The 24,775-nt window shown below is 64.2% G+C and overlaps 1 protein-coding gene across 2 annotated transcripts in view; it reads right to left on the bottom strand.

Moving 5' to 3' along the window:
• Positions 1 to 21,445, bottom strand: part of OSBPL5 (oxysterol binding protein like 5) — a 50,399-nt gene extending 28,954 nt beyond the window's left edge. For both annotated transcript variants that reach the window (XM_039235453.1, XM_039235457.1), the window contains exon 1: positions 21,388 to 21,445. The gene's annotated coding sequence lies outside the window, so the exon portion shown is untranslated. The remainder of the gene's footprint in view (positions 1 to 21,387) is intronic.
• Positions 21,446 to 24,775: the final 3,330 nt, after the last annotated feature.

Below are 24,775 nucleotides of genomic sequence, written 5' to 3'. Positions count from 1 at the left end.
CACAGTGTGAATCCCACCCGGGCGGTGCCTGAGCTGCTCCGGGACCTGACTGGAGCATAATCACTGCAGCACGTCCGCCGGCCCGGCCGGGTCTTGGGGCCTCCGCCCATCAGAAAGGGGGGAGGCCAGGACCCCCGCAGTGGGCAGTGTCCTCTGCACACCTGCTGCATGGCATCAAGTCAGCGGCGGTGGGAGGGCTGCCGGGGCTCCTGGCTCCCTACCCTCTGGGCTTGCACACCAGCCCCCCTCCCCACACGCACGCACACACACACGAGGACCCTAACCCGTGCACACGGACACCACGTTGTTCCCATTTCTTACCACAGTCGTCGACAGGAGCCCACGGCGGGAACACGAGTGGACCAGGAGGGAAGGCAGCCCCAGTCGGGGACTCCGGCCACCCCACTCTGTCCCGTGGTTTCCTGCCTGTCATAGGCTGGTGCCACTACCGACTTGCAGGTTGCTGTGAGGCTAACGGACGGGGCTCAGACAGGGTTTAGAAGAGCCGCGTGTGTGCCGCCCGCCAGGGAACGTGACCATCACTGCTGGTAACACTAAGCCCTGAAGACAGAAGCCTGGTCTCTCAGGAGCGCGGGATGCACGGCGCCGCCACGGCGCGCGCCACAGAAACCCGCACGGTCTCCCTCCCCAGGTGGAGCGAGGCTGGAGGGGGCTCTGGACCGGGGGGGGGGAGTGGATACTGAGTGGCCGCAAGCAGCTCCCACCCACGAAAGGCGAAGGGTGGACGTGCGCGCGGGGACCCTCAGCGGGCGCCCCAACGGTTCTCTCGGCGGCCCTGGGGGTTCCGGGCTGCGGGACGCCGCGCACTGATTACGCTCCAGTCCTGTCCCAGAACCAGCCGCGGGCACGGCCCAGGCAGAATTTACTTTGAACAACGTGAGATTCCCACAGACCCTTCCCTGCCCTCCGGCTGTGGGATCTCCCTCCCGCGTGCACCTGTCAATGGGTGTCCGTGGTCCGGCCACGCGAGGGCGGAGGCAGCAGCGGGACCAGAAGTCTGGGGCAAAAGAATCAAACTTCCGCCACAAGTGACTAAATACACAAAGCAGAAGACGCGGGGCCAACGGCCGCCTGTTTGGTGGACGATTCTGTTGCCCCGTCCTTCACGCCCCACCGGGTCCGGACTCCAGAAAACCACTCCCAGGCCACGCGGGTCCCCGGGTCAGGGTGAAGCCGCCTTCCTAACGCCCGCCCCCCAGTCTCTCCCCTGCAGGGCACGAGCAACTCGATGCTCGGGACGGCAGCGGAGCCCGGCCCTGCGAAGTGCCCGCGGCCCCTCAGCGCACGCGGGGGAAACGGAGCCGCCGGGGAATGACGCTCAGGCTCTAACAGCGTTAACACGGGGCCTGTGAGCCTGCAGGGGAGAGACTGGGGAGGAGGGTGAGCAGCACCCCTGGCTTCCTCTCCTGCCTGTGGATCACAAGGCTGGGCTGCGTCTCCCCTGCGACCAGGAGCCGCCAAGGGCCTGTGACAGGTGAGAGCACCACCCAGGGCCGAGGCTGCCCTGCCCACGGTCGAAGGGTCTCCCGGCCCAGGTGCAGGGGTGCAGGAACCCCCTGCCTCCCGCTCACCCGCGAACGGGCGGTACCTGGCTTCCTCCAGAACTTGCCCTGGGGCAGGACGTGCACCCCCAGACTCCCTCCTGTCCTACGCGGTGCAGCCCCCCCACCGGCTCCTGAGTCCCCCTCAGACTGGAGCTTCCAGAAGGGCTCAAGCTCATGCCTGCACAGCACTGAGGAGGGAACAGGTTTTGTGGGGTTTTGTGGCGTGGGGGGGCCCGAGGGAGGCCTGCTTCCTGGACGTGGACGGCGAATCCTGGTATAAACTGGAAACTCCCTGCCCGCCGGTGGGTGTGGTTCTCACACAGCAGACGCTCCACCAACGTGCGCATGCCACCCCTGCACTGCGTCCTCACCAGCCCCGGATGCTGAATGAGTCAGCAGGTGGGCGCCAGGCACGATCCCCCCCACTTCTGCCTCCCACTCCGTCCAGGGGCAGGGAGGACTGAGTCTGGAAAGCAAAAAAAGAAAGAAAAAAAACCCAAGCGTTCAAATGCTCCCTGTACATGCCTTCTCTCCATTTCACAGATGCGGTAACTGAGGCCCCGAGAACGAGCTGACTCGTCCAGGGCCACGCAGCCGGTTCGTGGAGCTGGTTCGTGGAGGGCCCTCACTCCCAGCTCGCCCTGGGGCAGGTGGTGCCGGGCCCCCCGCATCACCCACTTCTGCCGGGACTGTTCTGAGAGCCACGAGCAGAACCCCAGAGCGGGAGCGTTCCCTGGGCGCCCGCCTTCCCGGCCCTGGGTGAGAGCCCAGGCCCCGCTGTGCGCCGTGCCGTCCTCACCCCTGTGCAGCCTGGCCCTGCAGTTTTCATTCATCAGGTGAACAGCCGTCTGCACTTGACCCAGGTGAAGCCCACGGGGTCTCGCGCGGGTCCAGGCCCCCGTCCTCCAGCCTCCAGCACGAGCCCTTATTCACCTGCTGAGGGGCCGGGCAGGCAGCTGCTGACGCGTGAGCAGCAGCCCTGCTTTCTGGGCCGTTCCACACTAACAGACTGTGGTGAGTTTCTCGTGACCCCAAGCCAGGCTGGGGACACCCACGGGCCCGGCCTCCCAGGCCCCGCCCTGCTGGCTTATGGGGAAACTGGTTCTGGCAGAAGCCACGTGTCTGGCGGAGAAAGTGGCCCTGACAGTCAGGCGGCACCACGCTGGCAGAGGCACGCTCCCTCCTCCTGTCCTATCGCGGTGGGGACAGTCCAGGAAGGTGACGCGCCATCTCGAGGATGTGGCGACCGAAGGGCTCCCGGGCCCCTGAACCCACCGTCCCAGCCCCGAGCAAGCCCCGCTCGAGGGCACCCAGCCTCCTGGTGAGGAGTGTCAGGAAACGCTGGCCTGACCCATGAAACGAGGGGGGCCATGCCGAGGGTCCCCAAAGAGGCATGAAGACGTTGTCAACACAGCGACGTGGGCACACGTGCTCCCGACAGCCCGGGCACCTGCCGGCAGTGGACGCTGGCCCGTGGCCCATCCACACCAGGGACTATTCTCAGTCCGTGAAAGGAGTGAAGTACGGCAACCGCAGCCACAGGCGCTGTAGGGCCGTGTGCAGGAATGTCGGCAGAGGCCACTTCGGGACGGGGGGCACAGCGTCTGTCTTAAAAAGTTGAATTTTCACAACTTATCACGTCTCCACTGACCATCGTCCTCACTGGACTCTGGCAAACCCCAAGTGGCGTGGCACTGACCTGTGACCCCTGGCCCTCTCTCTAGCAGCCTGGTTGGTCTGCTTGAGCCCATTTTACAGACACTGAAGCAGAGGCCACCCAGCCCTGAGTCCTGCCACCTGTGACCTGGCCAGTGGAGTCACTGAAATGTGGAGAAGGGACCCCTGATGACCCAGGTCCCCGAGCTCGGGTCCCCCGGAGCTATCAGGGCTGAGAAACCGCCCTGGGGGGGAGATGAGAAGCTTGTTGCCAGTGTCCCGAGACCTGCATTTGGGTCTGTCCCCGACACGCTGGTCACACTATAGGATGACGGGTTCCGGGGCATGAAGCACTAGCAGGCGCCTCGTGAGCCGCAGGGGACAGCTAAAAATGACACTAAGAGTGACAAAGAGCTGGTCCTGGGTCATGACGTCCTTCTGGATCAGGACGGACCCCTGTCCTGCCCGGTCAGGTCCTGACGGCCCGCTGTCCCTTCATCGATGCCTGCCTTCCGGGACGCCCCAGGGAGCGCGGCTGGGGTCCTGCCTGGGCACCTGCAGCGGCCTAAAAACGCCTCAGCTCCGTGTCGAGGGACAGCCTGTCCCTGCCCCGGGGGGGGGGGGGTGCTCGGGGAGCTTCCCAGCGGTTCCCGGGCCCACGTGGGGCCAGACTCCCAGGTCGTGTTCTGAGATCCCACGACCGCCCCCTCCAGGCTCCCTGACGGGCCACCCAGGGCCAGCGACGGCCAGTGGAGGCGAGGCAGAAGGCCGGGTGGGCTCCTCCCTCCTCCCGGTGAGAAGCCACCGATGTAGAGGTGGCCGCTGGGGGGTTCACTGGCTCCTGAGGCTTTTTGAAGAGAGCCACCGAGTTTCCCCAGAGAGGGGCTGCGGGAGTGTGGTGGGGCCGCCGTGACGGACAGCCAGGCGCTGGGTGGCCCGACTGCAGAAATTCATCCTCTCCCAGTTCTGGAGGCCAGAAGCCCAGAGTGAAGTGTGGGCAGGACCCCTCTCTGTGGAGGCTCTGGGGGAGGGTCCTGCCTGCCTGTTCGGGCTCCCGGGGGGTGTGGGGGGGTGTCCTCCAGTCCCTCCAGCCTCCGAGGTCACGTGGCCTCTCCTCTGTGTGTCTGTCTTACAAAAATTTTTTTAAATGATTTTTTATTATTTATTTCTGAGAGAGACAGACAGTGTGAGCAAGGGAGGGTCAAAGAGGGAGGGCGACACAGAATCTGAAGCAGGCTCCAGGCTCCGAGATGTCAGCACAGAGCCCGATGTGGGGCTGGAACCTACAAACTGAGATCATGACCTGATCTAAAGTCGGACACTTAACCAACTGAGCCCCCCAGGCGCCCCCTTGTGTGTCTGTCTTAAAATCCCTTTCCTTTCTCTTAAAGGCACTGGATTTAGGTTCACCAGACAATCCGGGAGGATCTCATACCAAGATCCTCCATCTGAAAATCCCTACTTCCAAGCAAGGTCACGCCCAAGGGCTCAGGGGCTAGGACTACGACCTATCTTTTAGGGGTTCATCGTTCAACTCACTGCAGGGTTTGAGGGTCACCCAGCCCAACGGACACAGCTAGGATGGGGGTGCAGGGGGCTTGCCATGACGCAGCCAGCACGGGCAGGTAGGCAGTGCCCCCTCGGCTTGCGGGCACCCACCTGGCCCTCATCCCCTCTGCAGCCAGGTGTTCTGGCCCCTCCTGCTCACCCAGGTTACGCCGAAGACCCACCAGATCCTCCCACTGCCCCCAGCACCCTCAGCACAGCCACCTTCTGCCCTCTCACCCCCTTGACCAACGTCCTCAGGGCTCCCTCTCCTGGATGAAGCCTGGAACCCACCTGCCCCCACCCTTGCACCACGGAGCCCCCGCACCTCGGAGCCCAGCAAGCACTGGAAGGTGTTGGCTACTTTGTTACACTGCCCAGGTCACTCCTGCACCAGGTCGCCAGAGCCGGGGAGCTGCACACACCCGTCCCTTTGGCCTCGCATCCGCACCTGGGCCAGTGGTGCCTCCTTGCTGCCTGTGTCCCCCTCCAGACCTGGCGGCAGATCCCCCTCGGCACCTAGCTCGCCGCCATCCCCCCTCCGAAACTTCCAGTGAGCCAGCAATGCTCCCTCTGTGCTGAGCTGCCCACAGAGGACCAGACCTGACTCCCGCCCAGGACCAGCTCAGGACCCGGAGGCCGGGAACAGCCACATCCCTCGGGGCCCATGCATCCCAGGGGTCTGCCAGGAACAGGGCTGCGCTTGGAAGCCAGCTCCTGGAGGAGGGGTCACCGGTCCAGCGCTTAGACCCAAACCAGCAAAAGCCAAGTACCATTTGCGGCCACGTGCACATCTCGGTGACGAGGACACGAAGGCTGAGCCCAGCGGGGGGCCCGGGACCGCCTGGAGTGGGTGCTGGTCCCTCACACACCATTGTCACTGGGGGAAGGTGGCGTCACTCACCGGCGCTCCCAGAGGATTCAGGGGGCTGAGGGCCATCCAGGGATCAGTTAGGAAACGCACTCTGAACACGGCACTGGGTGCCGCTGCACCTATAAACCGGGCACTCAGGAGAGGCCGGCCCCCGCCCCCGCCTGGGCCACACCAGGAGCCCAGAGAGCTGTCACTTCTCTCTGGACAGTCACCTGGAGAGCATGGGGACGGGGGAGGGGAGCCGGTATACTCTCCCTGGGAGGGTGGAAATGGGGTCCTGGGGGGCCGATGAGAGAAAATGCTAGGAGATTCCAGCCCGAGAGGCGGCCAGGAGGGCCCCACGGGCCGGATGCTGGGCCCCGGGGACAGGGCACCCGGGAGGCTCTGGTCCTCCGTTTTGGCTCTAAGTTTCTACTGCACTTTCAGTTCCACATCCTCAGCAGAACTGCTAAGCTGCCGGCGTGGAGGCCTGGTGCCCAGGGCGCCTGGGGTGGGGGGGGGGGCGGGAAGGGATGAGCCTGGGGGCACCTGCAGGGCCGGTTCTAGAACAACTCCTGGAGCACAGGGGATCAGGCGGCCTGGGGCCCTGCTTCCCGAGGGGGGGGTGGCACCCGATTTACTCATGTGCCTCCCAGGCTCACTCCCGGCACGCGCAGCGTGGAGGCGCTGGGGGCTGAGACGCGGCTCAGTGAGGACAGAAGGGTGTTGGGACCACAGCTGGCTTCCCACCCTGTCACCAGCGACAGACGCACAGATAGCGCCTCCTCGGGTGGGGACGGTGCTCGTGGCCTGGGCACAGCTGGGGGAGACTGGCGCCCGGAGATCTGCCCACTGTCCCTGCCCCGGGGCTTCAGTTTTCCCCACTGCAGATCCGGGCACGTGGACTTGGGCTCGCGACTTCCTCCCAGCTCCAAAGTGGCAAAGAAAGACAGAGGATCCCAGGGGAGGCGGCTTTCGCACCAACATCACGAGTAACCAGCTGCACGCCTCGCCCAGGCCCAAGGGCACGGGGGGTGGGGTGGGGGGGTCCTGAGGGCCCCGCTGAGCCTGGCAGAGGAGGCTGCTCAGCCACAGCCCTCATGGGGGATGTGTCTTACACTGCGCCCCCAAAGGGCCTGGTGTGGGGCCGCCTTGACCTCGAGCTGCCCAGGCAGGGGGTGGGGCTGGCCACCGACGGAGGCGGGACCACAGTGACAGGCCGCGGTCAGTGGTTGGTGGGAAGTGCTCTGATTTGGGGACCCCCCCAGGGCACCCCGCAGGCCAGCCCAGCAGATCCTGTTGGCACGCAGCTGTGCGCGGGCCCAGCTCAGTAGCAGGCCTCGCCAACAGCAGAAGACAGACGGACGGATGGACGGACCGGACAGACTGGACAGACGGAGAGACGGAGAACAGACTGTAAACAAGAGTCAGATCATCAAGCAGCAGAATCCTTTAAGCCAGTGACCCACCCCCGGGAGAGCGACTCTGGGGAATAAAACCCCGTCCAAGTGATGCGAGCGAGGAGGAAGTGCTCTGCCGTGCTGTTTGCCGCATGAGGTGCAGGTGGCCGCCAGCAAGGGAAGGCGCGTCCTGCCGTGGCCGCCGAGTGTGGCCACACAAGGGCCACGGGAGGCACGTCTGTGTAACAAGGGGCCGGGAAGGTGCCAAGCCTGGAGGGCAGGCTGCGCCACAGCCTGAGCGGGGCCTCGGTGACGGGGACCGTGGAGACCTGCGTGTGGCGAGGGGCCTTCTCCGCCTGCTTGGGCCCCGCGATAAGCCTGTGCGGCTCTACTGTAGGAAGACGCCCCCGGCACAGCCATCCCCAGGCTGAAAATAAGGAAGGAGAAGTGGAGGCGCTGCATCCTTGGGGGACGCAGAGGACTCGGGAGGCGAAGGCCTGGCAAGGGGTGGGGGAGGGGGGCGGAGGGTGTGGGTGTCCGGGAGCCCGGGTCCCCCCCTGTGGGGCGCCCAGCCGGCACTCAGCAAGTAGCAGGTGTTAACAAATGGTTCCTGGGGGGTCCAACCCATGGGGGGGTGCGGTGTATACATTAGTTGCTTAGAGTCCACACTGGGCTGACCGAACCGGCCTCCCTTTCGCCTTCAGCCGGGCCTGGGTGGCCAAGGACAGACTGCGGGGATCCCGGCGGGGGCGGGAGGCACCAGCTGGGGACTCATCGCTCTGGGAGGGAGGACCTGGACTCTCTTCTGGGCGTCTTCGGGAGAATGGCCTTGACCCCACCGGGAGCCCCTCAAGGTGGTGAGGGGTCTGTGGGGCGTGATGTCTGGAACCTTCCCCACTGCCCTTTGCTCTGCAGCACCGTGTGGACGGCGGAGGGGCCCTGTCACAGACCTGGAGGGAACCTTTGGGGGACCGCTCCCCCACCCCCTACCCCTCCCGGGATGCGGGCTCCGCCTGCGGCTATAAAGGCAGGCCGAAGCCCCAGAGGTGACACGGAGGGCTATTTTAAACCGCGTTCAGGTAGATGAGACGCAGCCGCCTCTGGGGTTGGCGTCAGCGACCGCGGGGTGCCGGGGGCCTCCATTCCAGCGCCCTCTCTGCCTCTGTGTGTACTTGACATTTTCCCTGCTACACAGTGAAAAAGGAGAGGCTTCAAGCTTCCTCTTGAAGACGAAAAGGGAGAATTTTGCAAAAAGCCTTAAAGCAAGAGAAGAAAGTAGCACATCAGAGTCCCATCCTCCCAGAAGGCTCAGGCTTGAAAAGACTAAAAAGAAGCCACGCACCTCTGAGGGTGCCAAACAGGTGACAGCCGGCTGGGCGGAGGCTCCAGACCCGAAACAAGGACAGCGACTCAGATCCAGAGGCAGCGGGACAACGCGGGGGGAGGGGAGGCGGCGGCCCCCCGAGAGCGTGGACCCCCGGCGCCTGGGAACCCAGTCCAGCCAGGGCCCCTGTCCCCTGCAGCGGAGCCACCTGCTGGACCCTCCGGGCCTTTGGACGGGCAGAGCCCCTTCCGGAGGCCCCGTAACATGGCTCACCCGCTGCCCCCGCAGGTGCGATTCACAGGGACCCCACCCCCCACCCCCTGCCCCAGCACACGGGGAGCTCTCCCAAGGCGAGGGCAGCCCCTTCCTTCCTCCCTCCAGGTCACCACCACCTCGCCCTGACCTGACCTGTCAACAACGGGCGGCCGCTGTCCTGGCCAAGTGCCAGCAGCTCGCCGTGCAGGCCAGTGGGGCCCTTGGGCACTAGCGGCGTGCTGAGCGCCCGGTGCTGAGGCCGCCGCACTCCCTTCTCCACCCTGAGTGCTCAGCACTCTTCCCTGGACACACAGCTGCGCAGATACACGCACGCATGGGGAGCCACAGGCACACACAGACACGTGCCCACACGCACAGACACACACGCACACAAACCCGCAGCAAACCAGGAACGACCCCGTTAGAGTCACGGCCTCTGAGAGGCCACACAGGTGTCAGTGCTCTGGGTCTGGGCAGGAGGGGGCTCAGGACTACGAGCGTGTGTGTGTGCGTGTGTGTGCACACATGCGTGTGTGTGCACACATGCGTGTGTGTGCGCCCATGCAGGGAGCAGCCCCACCGCAGAGGGGCCCCCAGGAGCTCTTCCCAGGGCCCCGGGGAGTCAGCACTTTCCCCCTTTTACTTTCGGAGCCAGCTACACACACACAAACACACACACACACACACACACACACACACACACACACACGCTTCATCACAGCTGCCCCGCCCCCAGGCTCTCTCCTCGGGGCCTGGGGGCACAGACGGCCCCACAGCGGGAGAACAGATGCCCAATGCGCCCAGGCCTTGGGGCCGGCGGCTTCAGCGGGACACGGGGAAACGTGGGCCGGGAGGGGCTCACGTCTGGGGGACAGGAAGCCAAGGACCACGGTCTCCCGCGGCCCGTGCCCAGCTGGTGTGGGTGCTCGGGACACAGGCTTGGGCAGGGGAAGCAGGGTGCTCAGCCTCTCCTGAGCCTCAGGAACCTTGTGTGTAATTAAGGCAGCCCCCGGCCACGCTGAGGACTGCTGGGGACACGCAGTGTCTGTACCTGTGACATCACCTGTTTCCAGAGAGCCATTCCCTCCTCGCCGCCACCCCAGTCGGCTGAGCCCAGCTGTCCCGTCTCTGCAGCGAGCTCCCGGCTGCTACCCATGGTGGCCACCCTCTCCTGGTGCAGGGGGTCGAATGGTGTCCCCCATAAAAGATGTTCCACATCCCAACCCGGGGACCTGTGGGTAAGGCCACCTTTGGAAGGAGGGTCTCTGCAGATGTCACCAAATGGAGGTGACCCTGATCCAAACACTGTCCTTGGAGGAGCACAGGGCAGAGACACGGGAGGGGCCGCCTGAAGACAGGGGAGGGGCAGGAGGGACCTGCCCCTAGATCTCCCCCTCCCCCAACTGTAGTTCCTTGTCACACCTGTCCAGGGCGGGCTGGACGCAGGCACTCATTCAAGGTCAAAGCTGTGAGCAAGAAAGGCCTGAATCCAAGGTGGGTGGGGCCTCCCTCCCTCCCTCCCCCTGCCTTGGAGGACGAGGCTGACGCCCCTCTGCCTCTGGAGGGCCCTCAGTACCTGGACTGGGAGAGAGAGACCCCTCCACGCGGCGCGGCGGGAGGAGGGGGAACAGGCGGACCCCCACGGCTACACTCAAGTACAACCTTCCAGCTCCCCATCTGGGGCTCATCCAAAGCAGCACCTCCCCCCCCCCCACCCCGGCCCCTGCAGCCGAGGACACCATCCCAGCACAGACCCAGCAGAAAACTGGAGACTCCGCAGATGCCAGCCTGGCCCCCAGGGAGGGGTCTCCAGGCAACGCAGCAACACCCGGGCCCCAGGGCTGGGGTCACCTCCCAGCGACCCTGCAGAAGCTCCAGAAGCTCCTGGAATCGGCCCTGAAGGCCCTTCTGCCTCCAGAGCCATGTCCCCTACAGTCCCTGAAAGGTGGACAGAAGCAGACGATGCTTAGTGATGGCGGAGGCACTGACCCTCGCTGGTCTTGGCACGGCTCTCTGTCAATGATCTTCCCGGCCTCCTGACTGTGACAGGGGAGGAGAGTCTGACCTGGGTCTAAGGGCCGGGGGCTGGGGCGGACGGTGCGCCCCTGGAGGCAGGGCGTGGGGGTAGCGGCCACCCTGGTCCAGCCCTGTGTTTTGTGTTCATCGCTGTTTATTACAAAGCCTGAGGATTTTCTAACTGCAAGGCAGCAGCAACTTAAATGTTCTTTTTAGATACAAATGTATGTAAAAATAAGGGAGTGGATTTAAAGAGCCACTGTTTCAAGTAACAGTATAGGCTGCGGTGAACAAAGTCAAGCCACAGAAAATCCCAGAAGCTGTGTCCTGAAAATGCTACAAGTTGCAGAGTGTGGGGTCCCCGCCCAGCCTGGCCCCCAGCCCGGACGCCGCAGGTTCCTGTTCCCAGAGCGGCCTGTTTTACCAAAAAAAAAAAAAAAAAAGTCAATAGACACACATCTTAACGGTCACGGGGCTGTCCTGCCACTCAGGGCCCCGCCCGCCTTCCCTGTTCGACCAGACCCACCGCCCAGGACGCACCTGCAGGGGCCGAGGCCCAGGCCTCCCGCTTGGAAACATTTGCCTTCCGCCTGGTGCCGCAGCCCCCTCCCTGGCTCACAGTTTATCTGAGACACCCCCCCCAGGTCTAGCCCCCAGACCAGTGGGGTGCCGCCGCTCCTGGCTGGCCGGCACGGACTCCCCCTGAGCCCTGGCTTTACTCGGGGGAAACAGCAGCCCCAGGAGCCTGGGGCCCTTCCTGAGCTTGAATTGAGCAGACCGACCCTGGAAGGTCTGGGTTCAAGGGCGCGCTGCATGCCTGTTGGCAGCTGCGTGTCCGTGAGGGTCCCCACCGGGCCCCGGGCGAGGATGAGGAACACGCCAAGAACAGAGGTTCTAAGCAGCCAAATCAAGCCTCCCACGATCGACCCCTCCGTTCACGGTCTTGAGCGACTCACGGCGCGAGCTCGGGGCCTCTCTGGGCGCTCCCACACTTCTGACAACCCTACTGACCTGCTCGCCTGGACGAGAGCGGACCAGGCGCAGAAACAAGTTTTTTGTTTTTTTTTTATTTCTAGGAGAGAGAGAGACAGCGTGAGCAGGGGAGGGTCAGAGAGGGAGTCACAGACTGAAACAGGCTCCAGGCTCTGAGCCGGCAGTCAGCACAGAGCCCGACGCGGGGCTCGAACCCACGAACCGCGAGATCATGACCCAAGCGAAAGTCGGACGCCTAACCGACCAAGCCACCCAGGCGCCCCGGAAACAAGTTTTTTAAAGAAGAAAATAAAAGAACCAAGAACCCTCCAATAAGAAGCATAAGGAAAGGAGCCTGGAGCCATTTAGCACGTGGATGAGTCGGGGCCACGTTGTGGGGGGGAGGCCACGGGGGCTGGGGGGAGGGAGGCGGTCCCCTCCCGGCCGCATCACACACCTTGGTGTGCCCGTCTATAAAATGGGGATGATAGTAGCACTTACTACGTAGGGTTGTTGAAAGAATGAAAGAAAACAGCTCATTTCAAAACCTTCAGAAAAGTGAGAATCACCATGAAAATTAATTGTAACGATCCCACAAGAAACACCGGGAAAGGGTTCAATTACTTCTCGCCTATCCCTGAGGTTGCCAGGCGTCCTGTGGGCATAACTCATTGTGGAAAGATTTCCACTGAATGCGTTTCAAGGTCTGGTGCTTAGCGGGGTGAGCGGCGCTCGCCAGGGAAAGCCCCGTGTGGCCCGAAGGAGTGGGTCCCTGAGTGCCACGCACTGTCCGGGGCCCTTCCTGCTCCAGCAGGCACACCCGGGGGGCCGGGGCGCCGCCCTCCAGGCTCGGCCCGGGGAAGTGATGAATGGCCTCGTCGGGGACCGCAGGCACACCGCAGACAAACAGCATGTTCCTTGCGCTTTTGAGATTTAAAAATAAACTGAAAAGCAGACACAGTTCAAAATAATGACCAGGTTGGGAGGACAGTCACTGGCCTGTGTGTCTTCCTCCTGCCACTCGGTAAACCGCGGTCTAAACACTGACCGCCAGAGGGAGGTACCTCCGGCAGAAGGTGGTAGTAGAAGCTGGTGGTGCCCACAGCTGGGCCGGTGGTGGTCCCAAGGGGTCAAGGACCCGCCCGGCCACACCGAGAGGGGCAGGGACACTCAGCCGCACAGGGGGGACGGGGACACTCAGCCACACGGGGGGACGGGGACACTCAGCCACACGGGGGGGGACGGGGTGCCTGGCTGAACCAGGGGGGACAGGGACATTCAGCCACACGGGGGGGGACGGGGACACTCAGCCGCACCAAGAGGGACACACGCACGTCCACTTTGCCCGGAAGAAGTCTTCCCCCTTTTGTGCTGACCTGGGAGTGCCAGGCAGGCACTGGAGAGCAGGGCCCCCACCCCACCCCTACCCACCTCTCACCCCACCCCTACCCACCCCCCACCCCCTGACGAAGCTCACGTGGTCAGCCCCACCCAGGATCGCCTGCTCTTCCCACAGTGTGCTCTCTGCTCCAGGTGCTCCGACAGCCTGGGCCAAGGCGACTGAGCTCCTCCCCTCCTCCCTTCCTCCCCTTGAGGGCGGTGCGGTCCCCACATGCCGCAGTCACCTGGCCAGGATGCCACACAGCAGCCACCCGCCTGGTGTGAAAACAGGGAGGGACCGGGGACCTGGGAAGACCCGGCCCCGCCCCCGCTCTAGAATGCGATGCTGGAGGGCAGGCGCTGGCGGGCTCTGAGGGCCCGGCACGCGGTGGCTGTAGACAATGGTCAGTGGGCATCGGCACCCACGGCCGACTGGCACGTCGTCCACAACCAGCCTGAAGGAAAGGCCGTGTTTGGTTTCAGAAAGGCCACCGTGGAGGGATGGCAGTACCGTGGTCTGGGGTGTGGCCGTCACGTGTCCCTAGGCGCCAGCCTTTGGCACGGCGGCCATGTGGGTTCAATCTGGGGGCCTGTGCTCTCACGGGCTCCGAGCAGAACCTTGAGCTGGACCCCGGCCACCTCTGATCCCATGTCCCTCTGCATCATAAAAGGACCCCCCCCCCAATCGAGTGAGTACATCCAGCACTTTGATACTTATCTATTTGTGGAGGTGAAAACATCTAAGTTCTACTCTCTTAGGAGATTTCTTTTTACGTTTATTTGTTTTGAGAGAGAATGAGCATACCAGCGTGGGAGGGCCAGAGAGAGAATCCGCAGCAGGCTTTGAACGTCAGCGCAGAGCCCGACGCAGGGCTTGAACTCGTGAACTGTGGGATCACGGCCTGAGCTGCTCTCAAGGGTCAGACGCTCAACCGCCTGAGCCCCCCGGGCGCCCCTCTCAGCTTATTCCAATGACACACTGGTGTCAGGGACTGCGGTCATCATGTCATTTATCTCTAGTGCTTGTAGTTACCAGACGTGCTGGTCATGGAGAGGCCCCTTGGGGACCCTGGCAAACACCTTGGCAGTGTGTGCCCCTGGGGGGTGGGGCCGCTCGGCCTGAGCCCTGGGCCCAGGGCAGGTAGGCGCAGGCGTGTCCCTCCGGGGGGATAGGAAAGCCCGGGGTCTTCCCACAGGGACAGGATGTGGCAGGTGGGGCCCCAAGGCCAGTAGAGCGGGCGGACTTGTAAGGAAGTGCGTCTCTGGAGCGCAGGACCCCCGCCCCCAGCAGACGCAGCCCCTGCCCCCCAGCCTGGGTCCTGGGAGGGGCCCCGCTACGCGAAGCTTTCACTCCAGCTCTGCCCTCACTATGTGTCCTTTGCACCAGCTGCTCGAGGGGAAAGGCTGGCGCCCCCCGACACCTGCTGGGGTGTCCCCGGCAGCCACCTGGTCACATCCAGCTGGGCCGATACGCCAGGGCAGCTCTAGCCTCGCGCCCGAGGAGACGCGAACACGACGGGAGAATGGGAATAAACCGTGTCTTCTTACACAGAGCAGAGGGGGTGAACACGGACCCATCACTTGTGAAGGGGCGGGGGGCTGTGGACGTGTGTTTGTGCGAGTTCTTCGCCACCCCCAGATGATGAGGGAGTGAGCCCGAGCACGGAGGAAGCACCAGACGGAGGAGCCTGGGGTTGTTTGTGGGTCCATCCATATATAGTCAAAACACAAAAACACGCCTGGGAACGTCCGCTCGGAAACCCTCTGGGAAGCAGGGCCCCGTGCGGCTCAGGGCGGGCGGTCAGCGCCCCGCGCTCTACTGGGACTCCCAGCCCGTAAACTTGAAGCAAACAGAACCAGATGTTAAGACCTCGGCGACAGGGCGGCATTGGTGGTATTCTTTTGAGTGGTTCCTGTGTTTATACATTTAACAGTCTTAACCATTAATCAAAGCTTTAATTGGTGATAGGAGATATCCCTCCCTGTTCCAAAAGCCCAGTGGTTCAGCGGCACCTAACCCAGGCTCTGCACTTCCAACACCGCTCTTGCCGGCGCCGTGATGGCCCATTTAACAGATGAGAAAACCAAGGCCTGGAGCTGAAGGGACTTGCCCGGGGTGGGGGGTGGGGGTGGCCTGGCCGGTGAAGTGTCAAGAGTAAGGGGCTGGGACTCCCGCCCAGTTAGCTGACCGCCAGGCCCATGTTCTAATCACTGGTGCTGGGCAGCCATGCGGTCAGACGGGTCACTGCACAGGGCCCCACGGGAAGCCAGGAGCACTTTCTAGAGGAGGTGTTTACAGACCGGGGCATCCGGCCTAACGAGCTCCTGCTATCTGGCTGCCTCTGCGTAAAAACAAAAACACCCAAACCAAACAAACAAAGCAGCGGCTCGCTGAGCCGCCAGGGAAAAAACAAATGACATTTTCCCAGCAAGTGCGAAGAGGGAGCCGGGGCTCAGATCTGAGGAGTCAGGCCGGCAGCAGGAGGCCAGACACACAGGGAGGCGGTCACCCCGAAGGCTGCAGGGTCCACGGAGAAGGTGCAAGCATCTGGTCAGTTGTAGGGGTGGAAGAGCTTTCCAGACAAGGGACCAGCATACGCTAAGGCAGACAGGTGCAGCTGACAGGTCCCACCCCTTCCCCCTCACGACACCTATGGCCCGGCTTTGGGCTTTAATGCCGAGTCCCAGCACCCAGGCCCCTCTGTGCAGCTGGCCTTGGGTCAACATGGACCTGGGAGCCCATCTCCTGACTCCACAGGACTGCTGGGCCCGCGTTTAGAGAAAGGCAGGCTCAGGAGGGAAACACTGCGGTCCCCAGCACCTGGGGTAAGGAGTCCCTGAGCCACGTCTTCCTTGCCCAGGCCTCTAAATCAGCCCTGAGCCCTCACACCATCCACCCCTTAGGCCCTGCCCAGCCTCTCTCCCTGACCTGAAGACCCAGGTCTGTGCCAGGCGCCAGGGGCCTGGGGCAGGCAGGTCCGTGGCTCCAAATCAACACTGTTGAGCCGCCTCCCTGCCCTGCTCAGCCTGGGGAGGTGGAAGGGGGCAGGGGGGGTGGGGAGAAGGGACAGGGATCCAGGGCTCCCCTCCTTCCCCTCCCCAGGGCTCCCAGGAAGGACAGGGCTACGCTACTAACCCGGAGACCACAAGAGGGCTTTGATCAAGGGCCCCCTGCAGAGAGGTGGAAGCAGGGTGTCCCGCACCCAGCGGCCACTCCGGTCTTTAGCTTCTAAGCGGGAGGTGTAGGGCTGCGCCCAGTCTGTCTCCCAGGCTTGGGGTGAGGAGCCCACACCCCTAAGGCGCCCGGCAAGGGCATCCTGAACGCCTCCCCGCCTCCAGGGGGGCTGAGCACTGGGGGCTAATGAGAAAAACCTGAAACCCAGTCCCAGGCGAGACAAAGCAGCCACGGCACAGAAAGCCACAGCCCACCGACACCCAAAGTCCTGGCAGATGGCCCTGCCCTGGGTGCTGACGAGTGGCGGCCCCTGGCGATAGTTCACGTCCAGAGCGCGGGGCCTTCAGGTCTGCATGCGGGCTCCAGCTTCGGGGCCTTCCTGACAGGTGGGGTGGAGACTGTCCCGTAAGGTGGATCTGGCCTTCCTGTGGGGCCGCTCCTGGTCCCCCGGGGCTGCGGCGGCCCAGGGAAGGTGCGGTGTAACTGCGGGCCCTCTGAAGGGTCCTCTGCCATATTGGCCCCAATAGGCAGGCAGGAAGCCCGCCCACCGCTCCCCCCACAGCAGCTGGCCCTTTAAGCCCCCCTCCTGCCTCCATACCCCAGTAGATGGCAGGACAGGGCGATGCCACCCTGCAACCTTCGTGGAAGAGGCTGTTCCCAACGTGGCTGATGGCGCCTCCCTACCTGCTGGCCGGCCCTGCTCTCTCCCCCTCTGCTTCCTGGGGACCTGCCTGTCTCCACAGCAGAGCGTGGCCTGTGCCTGGTTTCCAAATTCCCCTGGCCTTGACCTGTGGGACGGAGTATTCCCAGATCCCTCCGCGTGGTTTCATTAAGCCTTGTACACATCCCTGTCCCTGGGTGGGTGCTGATCAGTGTGGGGACACGTCCCTGTCCCTGGGTGGGCACTGATCAGTTTGGGGACACATCCCTGTCCTTGGGTGGGTGCTGATCAGTGTGGGGACACGTCCCTGTCCCTGGGTGGGTGCTGATCAGTGTGGGGACACGTCCCTGTCCCTGGGTGGGTGCTGATCAGTGTGGGGACACGTCCCTGTCCCTGGGTGGGCACTGATCAGTTTGGGGACACATCCCTGTCCCTGGGTGGGTGCTGATCAGTGTGGGGACACATCCCTGTCCCTGGGTGGGTGCTGATCAGTGTGGGGACATGTCCCTGTCCCTGGGTGGGCGCTGGTCAGTGTGGGGACACATCCCTGTCCCTGGGTGTGCGCTGATCACTTTGGGGACACATCCCTGTCCCTAGGTGGGCGCTGGTCAGTGTGGGGACACGTCCCTGTCCCTGGGTGTGCGCTGATCAGTTTGGGGACACGTCCCTGTCCCTGGGTGGGCGCTGGTCAGTGTGGGGACACATCCCTGTCCCTGGGTGGGTGCTGTCAGTTTGGGGACACGTCCCTCTCCCTGGGTGGGTGCTGATCAGCCATGGGGGCCTCATCTTCCCCTTGAGCCCGTCATCCCAGCCAGGATCAGAGGGGGCTTGGGCCAGTCAGGCCACCTTGTTTGCCCAATAAAAGATTAGGCGTTCCTCCCGGGTACCATGCGCTCTCTATGTACATTTCAGGAATGACAGTCGCCCTGGGGAGGGCACCAAGCTGGACCTTTTGAATTTGGGCACATCCGGTGAAGCCAGGGGACACAGATGGGGGGCATCACATCGACACCGGCTCGGAATCCTACGGCTTCCCATGAGCAGAGCACCTACTACGTGAGAGGCCCTGAGCACATATTCAGCCAACAAACGAACCCTGACCACATGTACTGAGAGTCCCCGCCGAGGGCCGGCTCTGGTCCACCTGCTCTCCCCACGTCATTCAGTTAAAGCGACGCAGAATGCAGAGAACTAAGACACAGATCAGGGCTGCCGCGGAGCAGAGCGCGGCCGCCAGCCACGGGCACGGTCATCAGGGACACAGGGTCTCGGGGAGAAGCGGCAACCTGGGCGGAGGGTTCGTGGACGGCAAGCTAAGCCTCCTGAGTGCCCGCAGCTGGGCCTGGGGCTGGACGCCCGTGGGCGTCACCGAGGGGGCGGGGAGGCCTGGCAGAGGGGGACAGGGCCTGTGCGGCTCGGGGAGGGGCCTGGAGCTACTCGGAGACGGGTGTGAATCATGGGGGACTCTCACGGGGAAGCTATGTGATGTGGTCCATGTTTTTAAAAATCGTGCTGGCTGCTGGCCAGAGAAGGACTAGAAAGGCAAGAATGGAGCCTGCCCTGGAGGGCAGCCAAGGCTGGGCCGGGACACAAGAGTGGACATCAGGTAGGCTAAGCTTAGCCCTGGCTCTGAGAGGGCGACAAAGGCCCCCTGCCTATCCTGCATCCCGTAGAGCCAGCCGACCAGCTCCTGTCCCAAGCGGTGGGGACAGTCTCTCCCTGGCTCGATGGCCTAGATAATGCTGGCAGTTCTCCGGTGGCCCTGGGCTTCCCAGGGGGCCGGGCCGGGCGGCTCTGGGGCCCTTCCCGGGGTCATCGTGTGCCCCTCTCTGCGTTCTCGAGGACCTGAGACTCCTTCCCTGGGGACCCCCTGGGGACCCCTACAGGCTGCCCCACATCTCAGGCCCACAGGCCCCTTGCGCTGGGCAGACTATTCCCCAGCTACCTTGCCGAACAAGGAACTCGAGGCCGGGCCCATGACTGTGCCGCTGTCCCCGGTCCCCGCCCAAGCCCTCGTTTTCAGGCGGCCAGGTCCTGAGCACGCGGCTGGCACCCACTCGCCTTCGGCAGAGATGCCAGGCCAGCCTCAGCCAATTCCTCCCCCCCCCCCCACCTGCACACACTCCCCGGACCCTGGCATGGAAGGACTGCTGTGCTCAGGGAACCAGATGCTCCCAAGTCCAAGTTCCTCGTATTTGCCGTCACTCCCATCCCCTGCAGAAGTTGCAGGGTCAGCCCAGACGTGTCCCCGGGCAGGTAGCAGGCCCTGTGAGGGTCACCGATCCAGCCCAGGCCGGCTCCGAACCCTCAGGCAGCTCATCCTGCAGCTGTTAAGTTCTGTTTCCTTGGCCCGGAGGCTTCGTAGGTTATGGGGCGAAGCTGGCACCCAGGGTGATACCCTGTTCCTCTGTGACGGCCGCGAGCAGGCCTGGCCCCCGTTGGGGGGTCACGGCCCTGTCCTCTGTACTACCCAGCATCGGGTCCCCAACACCCAAAGGGGCCAGTCCTGTCACTCCCAGCAGCCAGGCACCCGACCCAGGAACCCCACGGTGGGAATTGCATCTGACAGCTCCCTTCGCATCAGGATGTTGGGGGTCCTCTGCAGGGAACGGTGCACCCCTGCACTCCCCCCACCCCATCCTGGGGCCCTCTCCTGTGCACGGCGCACCCCTGCGACCCCATCCCAGGGTTCAGGTCTCCCGCATATGACTGGGAGCTGGTTCGCACCATTTCGCAGGGGCGGCTGCACACCTGTCGCTCGAACAACAAACGGGAAAGGGGCGGGGCAGGCCTCTGTCGCGTTGGCTCTGTGTACGTGTGCTCCCGCATTCACACCGGCTCAGCCACAAAATCAGCAGAAAACACAAGTCCCCAAATCACAGCTGCCGAGGACCAGGCGTACCAGTCCTGGAGCCGCCAGCTGGTCCCGGGGGTCTGTCCCCTCCCTGGACGCAGCCTGTCAGCTTGCTCTCCAGCTCGGGAAGCTTCCGGGAGGAGACACTTACGAGAGACACCAGTCCCGGACGCTCCCAGCATCGTAAATAAAACCCATCCTCAGGGGAAGGGCTGCGTTGGGCACCGTAAGAGCCCGCAACAGACCTTCCAGGATGAGAGATGGGTGCCCCCTCCCCCCCAGGCCCAAGAAGGAGGCTCCACTTGGCCTTGGATGCACTACTCGGGCCTCCACCTCTGCATAGGGGCCTCCCCAAGAAGAGGCGGGTCAGAGGGTGCCCGCCTGGCGTGTCTGCTCCGTCACCTTTTCTAGTCACAGCCCGACAAGACACACACCCAGACAGACACCCTCAGTGCCCCACGCGAGCCGAGCCGGCAGACAATGGGATCCGCGGATCCGGAGCTTCACGCCTGAAGGGGAGCCAGCAGACGCCCCTGAACCGCCTGCTGCGCCTGTCAAGTTCAAGGAGCCACAGGCCCCACAGAACCAAGGAACCGGGGTAAAAATGCAGCCCAAAGACCACTCCGCCGGCTATTGCTGACGGCAGGGTTTTTGTTGACGGGGTTCACACAGATCCAAGGACACACACATCCAACCCAAGGGCTGTGCCCTGTCCTGAGCTGTGACACCCTGTGTCTGCCCCTGCCCTGGGGACAATCACTGAGGCCCACCTGCAAAAGGCATTTTGCAGGGGTTCAGGCAGACGGACAGACACCCACATAAATTATTTCTAGCGTAGACAGAGTAGCAAGTTAGTAAAATCTTAAAATGGCAAAGGAGCAGAAATCCAACCAGCTGCTCCAGCACGGCCAGGCCTGGCTCCACTCGGGGGCGCTGGGGGCAGAGGAGCCACCCCGGCCCTTGACGGCCCTGTGCACACCCCCAGACGCTCACAATCTTAACTCAAGCTGGCTTCTGACAGCAGACAGCCCGGCCAAGGGGGGAGGGGGCCCTGGGGGAGCTTGGGGAGCCCACGTGGGTGAGTGGCCCTCAGGGGGCTGCTGACAGGCCCCCCCATGTCCGACCTCCCAGGAATCCTCAGGTGCACAGGACCCTCCCCCCCAACACTGCCTGACTCGCTGTCTTAGGAGGCCAGTGGCCTAGAGAAGGTGGCTGGGGGCTGAGCAGGGGTCGTCCCTCAGCCCAGGCAGCCCCTGGCTCTGGCGGCCGACATGCGGCCGCCCTCGGAACCATCCCGCCGCTGCGATGCCAGTGGCCGGACCCAGACCCGGCCCGCCGCGGCACCCCCGCGCCCACCGCCCGCCGCTCGCCGACCCCCCGGGGCCAGCCACGTTGGGGGCGCGCGCGGCCGCCGCCCCCACCCCTCCCGCGTCCCCGCTCCCCGGGGCCCCGCCGGGCGGGACTCCGGCTGCGCGCGCCGCTCCCCACGCCCGGGCCCCACCCGCGCCCCGGCCTGCCCGCGCCGGGACCGGCCCTGCGCCGCCCCGCGCTCCCCCTCCGCGCGCCGGGCCGGGGCTGCCCGCGGGGCTGCGTCCCGGTGCCCCGGGCCCCGCGGCCTCGCGGCGCAGGGCTCCCCGCCCCCGGCCCCCACCCGGCCCGCGGGGCGCTCCGGGGCCCTCCCCAGGCACCCCCGGCCGCCTCCCGCGCCCTCCCCGCCCGCCGCGCCCCTACCGTGCCGCGACTCGGAGCCGGCGGGCCGGGCGCGCGGGGCTCAGCTGGCGGCGGCCCGGCTGCAGGAAATGCCAGAGGACGGATCCAACCGCGGAGCCCGGGGAGGAGGGAGGAGGGCGGGGAGGGAGCGGCGGCGGAGGGAGGAGGGAGGAGGGCGGGGAGGGAGCGGCGGCGGAGGGAGGAGGGAGGAGGGAGGAGGGGAGGGGCGGGGAGGAGGGTGGAGGGGAGGGGCGGGGAGGAGGGAGGGAAGGGCAGCGGGGGGGGAGGGGAGCGGGTAAGGGGAGGGCTCTTCCGCACAAAACCCCCCGGGACGGGATCCCAGGCGCTGGAGCGGGGCGCAGGGACCCCAGCCTTTCTCCGCCCCCCCGCTCCCTGGCCAGGCAGGTCTGGGGTGCCTGGCGGGGTTGCTGGTGGTGAGTGGGAGCGGCCTGGAAGGGCTCCCCCAGAGACGGGGGGGGGCGCATGCGGGCCTCCAGCCCTCCCTCGTGGGGGGTGGGGTGTCCCCTGTCTCATCCTGAGCCCAAGAAATGGTCATCATTTTTGTCCCAGCCACAGAAGCCGCCAGAACCTAAGAGGAACCCCAGAGACCGGACACCCTTGTCCTGTATGTCTGCTCTGGCCCCCCAGCCCCCGTGTTTCTCATGCACGTCTCCCCCAGGACTCCTGCCAAGACCCCCCCCTTCCTGCTCCCAGAGACCTTATTAGACTCTGAAGCCCTTTCGTATAAAAAAGCCGCTCTAATTCTGCTGAGAAATCCCAGCTGGGAGCCGAGGAGGTGAGGGGCTTCCCCAGCCTCTCACCTGTAGGCCCTGAAGCTCTGAGCTCCTTGCTGGCCCCAGGGTCTCCCCAGCCCTGGTCCCCCAGACTGAGGCGCTCTAGAACCTTGGTCTTGAACCGCCTGGGGCCTTGGGACAGCATGTGTCCCCCAGAGACCCAGACTGGCTGGACCGGGCCCGTCGCAGGCATCCCCAGACCAGGCAGGACACGCAAGGGCACAGAGCCATTTCCAAGCAGAATCCCTCTGTCTGTTCCCTTCCAAGGGGAGCGGCTGACCCCAGCGGGGCCCCAGCCTCAGTCCCCGGCCTCCTTCCCTGTCTGAAGCTGCCGGCCCACATTTTCATTTCCTGCATCCACGCGCATTTCCACCCTTTCATGTTATGTTGCGACAAGAGTGGCTGGAAGCTGGCCCCTAAGCCTGAAGGTCAAGGGGACGCAGCAGGGGCACCAGGCAGGGCTGTGATACAAGCCCAGGAGGTTTGGCGGCCCACGGGGCCCCCTTTCAGGCCTGGGGGCTGTAGAAGGCCCTGGGGGGCTCTGCCCCCAGCCAGCCAGGTGGGTGGCCCGGCCCAAAGCCCTTCCAGCCGAGCCCCAGGCCCACCCCTTAGGGCAGGCAGTGACTCTCCTGGGGCGCGGAAGCTCCAGCCGCAGATGGTGATCGGAGGGGCCATGACTGGGGCCACGATGCCTTGGCCGGCGCGGGGCTCACCCCCAGGGCTAGCCTGCTCCTACCCCCATAGTCACCTTGCAAGGCCTTCCCACGCAGAGCTGCTCAGAAAAGATGCTCAGTGCCATGGTGGAGCCCCTTCTTCAGGAGGGGGTCTGCTCCGTGCGCAGTGCAGGCCCGACGGACACCACCCCAGCCAGGGCTACTCTTCCGAGCCTCTGCACAAAGCCGGGTGTGGTGGCCAGGAGCCGGGCACGTTGCTGGTTGCCGGGCCAATCCACAGGAGACTGGGGAAGAAAACAAAGCTGTTTCCCCTGGGGTGGAGGTCCCAGGCGCCAAAGGAGGCAAAGTTTCCAGTCGCTGGTGATGCTGGCTATTTGGAGCCAGCTTGACTTCGTGAAATGTCACTGCTGAGGGCAGAGGTCGAAGGGACACCTGGCCAAGAGCCCGACGCGGGGCTCGAACCCATGAACCGCGAGATCATGACCTGAGCCGAAGTCAGACGCTCAACCGACTGAGCCCCCCAGGCTCCCGAGAAGCAAGATTTTTAAAAACTGATTTGCAATTGTGGGCTTTACTCCTAAGTGAGTTGAATACAATCGAAAGTTGAGTCTGAGGCAATGTCCGCTGGGGGCAACCTAGCCTGCCCTCTGAGGCCGTCAGCGCTGGAGGGGGACCCACGGCATCCAGTGGATGGAGGCCAGGGATGGAACGAAACACCCATCGACACACAGGCCTGCATCCCGAAATGGGAACAATCTGGTTCCGGAAAACCTGCTCTAGAATAAATGAGTTTTTAAAACTGTTGGGGTCAGTCCATTCTGAGTGGCCGCTTGGTTCTCGGGGGTTGCTCAGTCCCCCAGGCCTCCTGACGATGCACCCACACCCCATCCCACGTTCTATGCTGAGGGGCTCCAGACACACCGACTCAGCTAAACCGTCCAGCCGCCTTAGGAGGCAGGCGCTGTACTGTGATTGGCTCTGTTTTACAGATGGGGAAACCGAGGCACAGAGCAGGGAAGAAAGCTCTCACAGTGAGTGAGGATTCACTCCCAGCTGTCCGCTTCAGAGCTGTGTCCCAAGAGCGCGGGCCCAGAGAGCGCCCCTCGTGAGCCCCGGTCCTTTCCGTGGTAACTGGCTGCCTCCCTGGCAAGGGCTAGGGGAGCCAGGGTGCGATGGAACATTCCTGGGCCTGTTTCAGAGCAGGCGCCTGCGGGGGTGGGCTGCCAGGGACTCCGGCCTCTGCGGGGCCAGGCACTGGTGGGCGGTGGTCCCCTGAGGAGGAAAGAGCTCTTACAAGCCGCCTCTGTACCTAATCTTTCCAAGCTAGCCGAGGCTGCAGTAATGGTTTCTTCCCATTTCTCAGCAGAGGAGACTGAGGCCCAGGTAGTAAGGGTGTGGCTGGACTTAGGTGGGATCCCCTACTCCTAGCTGGGCCCAGACTCTGTTGCCCTGGGCAGCATCGGGGCAACCTGGGGGGCTGGCCAGGGTGGGTGAGCTTGCCCCCCCCCATTACGAATAGGAGAAATTTGAAGCCCACATGCTCTCCCGAACACAGCAGCTAATCACAAAAACAATTGTGGCGTTTATCCGTCCCTCACCGTGGACCCGGCACTGTGTCCCCACTTTCCACGTGACCTCACTGCATCCCCGGCTCCCCGTAGGTGGGGGTCACCATAGCGGTGTGAGGTTAGGCCATCAGCTGGGGCCAGGCAGCTGGGAAGGGCTGAGGCTGCCCTGCTGGCTGCTGGAGTTGTTCCCCCCACTCGCCTCCCCTACTCTCTCTCCCCCCAACCCAGTGCAGGAGGCGGGGTCTCCGTGACAGGGCAGGACTGGGCAGGACCCATGTGCCCAGCTGTTTCCAGGGTGGAGGGTGGCGAGGGGAGGTGGGGCCTGGGGAGGAACAGGAGGCTCCGTGTCCCCTGATGTGGCCTCTCCCTCGTC

This window comes from Hyaena hyaena, unplaced genomic scaffold (assembly GCF_003009895.1).
Source record: "Hyaena hyaena isolate Hyena2069 unplaced genomic scaffold, ASM300989v1 scaffold_98, whole genome shotgun sequence".
Lineage (NCBI taxonomy): Eukaryota > Metazoa > Chordata > Mammalia > Carnivora > Hyaenidae > Hyaena > Hyaena hyaena.
Note: the sequence above shows the minus strand (reverse complement) of the source record. Positions and strands in the feature narration are given on the sequence as shown.